At 51.7% G+C, this 2666-nt stretch overlaps 1 long non-coding RNA gene across 1 annotated transcript; it reads left to right on the forward strand.

Annotated features, from left to right (window-relative positions):
- Positions 1-1786: 1786 nt before the first annotated feature.
- LOC106899276 lies at positions 1787-2276 on the forward strand. Its single transcript, XR_001414030.1, has 2 exons — positions 1787-2030; positions 2117-2276. It is a non-coding gene; the product is annotated as an uncharacterized LOC106899276 (long non-coding RNA).
- The last annotated feature ends 390 nt before the right edge of the window (positions 2277-2666 follow it).

Below are 2666 nucleotides of genomic sequence, written 5' to 3' on the forward strand. Positions count from 1 at the left end.
TACGGCCAAGTTGGGTCAACCTTGGGTTGGCGTTGGGTTGATGTTGGGTTGGCATTGGGTTGATGTGAGGTTGATGTTGGGTTGGTGTTGGGTTCATGTTGGGTTGATGTCAGCTTGATGTTGGGTTGAAGTTGGGTTGATGTGAGGTTGATGTTAGGTTGATGTTGGGTCGACGTTGGGTTGATGTTGGGTTGACATTGCGTTGACGTTGGGTCAGTGCTGGGTTGATGTTGGGTCGATGTTGAGTTGATGTTGGGTCGATGTTGAGTTGATGTTGGGTTGTGGTTGGATTGACATTGGGTTGAGGTTGGGTCGACGTTGAGTTGACGTTGGGTTGATGTGAAGTTGACGCTGTGTTGACGTTGAGTTGACGTTGGGTTGATGTGGAGATGATGTTGGGTTGACTTTGGGTTGATGTTGGGTTGACGTTGGGTCAACGTTGGGTCGATGTTGGGATGATGCTGGGTCAATGCTGGGTTGATATGAGGTTGATGTTGGGTCGACGTTGGGTTGATGTTGGGTTGAAATTGGGTCAACATTGGGTTGACGTTGGGTTGATGCTGGGTTGACATTGGGTCGACGTTGGGTTGACGTTGGGTTGACATTGGGTCAACGTTGGGTCGACGTTTGGTTGATGTTGGGTCGACGTTGGGTCGATGTTGGGTCGATGTTGGGTTGATGTTGGGTTGATGTTGGGTTGATGTGAGGTTGACGTTGGATCAACGTTGGGTTGATGTTGGGTCGACATTGTGTTGACATTGGGTTGACGTTGGGTCGATATTGCGTTGATGTGAGGTTGACGTTGGGTTGAGCTTGGGTCGATGTGAGGTTGTTGTTGGGTCAATGCTGGGTCGACGTTGCGTTGACATTGGATTGACTTTGTGTTGACGTTGGGTCAATGCTGGGTTGATGTTGGGTCAACATTGGGTCGATGTTGGATTGACGTTGGGTTGACGTTGGGATGACGTTGGATTGACGTTGGGTTGACGTTGGGTCGACGTTGGGTTGACATTGAATTTACATTGGGTTGATGTTGGGTCAATGTTGGGTTGACGTTGGGTTTACACTGGGTTGACGTTGGGTCGACGTTGAGTTGACATTGGGTCGATGTTGGGTTGATGTTGGGTCGATGTTGGGTCGACATTGGGTCAACGTTGGGTCAATGTTGGGTTGACATTGGGTTGATGCTGAGTTGATGTTGGGCCAACGTTCGGTGGACGTTGGGTTGACATTGGGTTGATGTTGGGTCGATGTAGGGTTGACATTGGGTTGACGTTGGGTCGATGTTGGGATGATGTTGGGTTGATGTTGGGTTGACGTCGGGTTGATGTCGTTGGGTCGATGTTGGGTTGATGTGAGGTTGACATTGGGTCAACGTTGGGTCAACATTGGGTCGACGTTGGGTTGACGTTGAGTTGACATTGGGTTGATGTTGGGTTGATGTTGGGTTAATGTTGGGTCGACGTTGGGTTGATGTTGGGTCAATGTTGGGTTGACGTTGGGTCAACGTTGGGTTGATGTTGGGTCGACATTGGGTCAATGTTGAGTCGACATTGGGTTGACGTTGGGTTGACGTTTGGTTGACTTTGGGTTGACACTGCCTTGATGTTGAGTTGATGTTGGATTGACGTTGGGTCAACATTGGGTCGATGTTGGATTGACATTGGGTTGATGTTGGGTCGACGTTGGGTCAACGTTGGGTCGATGTTGGATTGACGTTGGGTTGATGTTGAGTTGATGTTGCGTTGATGTTGAATTGACGTTGAGTCGATGTTGTGTTGACGTTGCGTTGACGTTGTGTTGACCAAGACTCTTCCCTCTTCCCCTCCCGACCCCCGTACCCAATTTTTTCCCCTTTTCCCCCATTTTAGGAGCTACTTTGTTACAAATCCCACCTCCCCGGGGAATTCCGTCTCCTCTGGCGGCGCCGTTTCCCCAGCCCCCTGCTCTCCCTGCTCTACGCCGACCTCACGGCCGACGGGCTGCGCGAGTTGGCCGTCGTCTGCCTCAAGGGCCTCCACGTCCTGCAGGTGGCGCCCCGAAAAACCATCATCCCCCCCTTCCTTCTTGCCCAAAAACCTCCTTTTTATCCCCAAAATCTCCTCCCCCCCTTTAGCACAGCCTGGAACCCACGGCCCGGCGGGTCCTGGAGCGGCTGCGGAGACGCGCGGAACGACGGGCCTTGGAAGGGTGAAGACCTTCGTCTTCCATCATCAGCGACGGACCCAAACTCGGCCCTTTTCACCCCAAAAATGAATAAAATAACGCAAAACCCCCGTCACCGGCTCTGGGCTCTTTTTTTGGGGGGGGGGTCGCCACGGTTTTGGGGTCGGACCTCTCGATTTTGGGGTTGGAGCCTTCGCGCATCTCCAGGATCCTTCATTTTTGGGTTTGGATCTTTCATTTTTTGGGGTTAGATCCTTCGTTTTTGGGGTTGGATCCTTCGTTTTTGGGGTTGGAGCCTTCACTCACCTCCAGGATCCTCTGTTTTTGGGGCTGGATCTCTCGATTTTGGGGTTGGACCCTTCGTTTTTGGGGCTGGAGCCTTCATTTTTGGGGTTGGAAGCTTCATTTTGGGGTTGGACCCTTCGTTTTTGGGGCTGGAGCCTTCACCAACTGCCAGGTTTCCCTGATTTGGGGGTCAGAACCCTCGATTTTGGGGTTGA

This window comes from Calidris pugnax, unplaced genomic scaffold, assembly GCF_001431845.1.
Source record: "Calidris pugnax isolate Ruff unplaced genomic scaffold, ASM143184v1 scaffold662, whole genome shotgun sequence".
Lineage (NCBI taxonomy): Eukaryota > Metazoa > Chordata > Aves > Charadriiformes > Scolopacidae > Calidris > Calidris pugnax.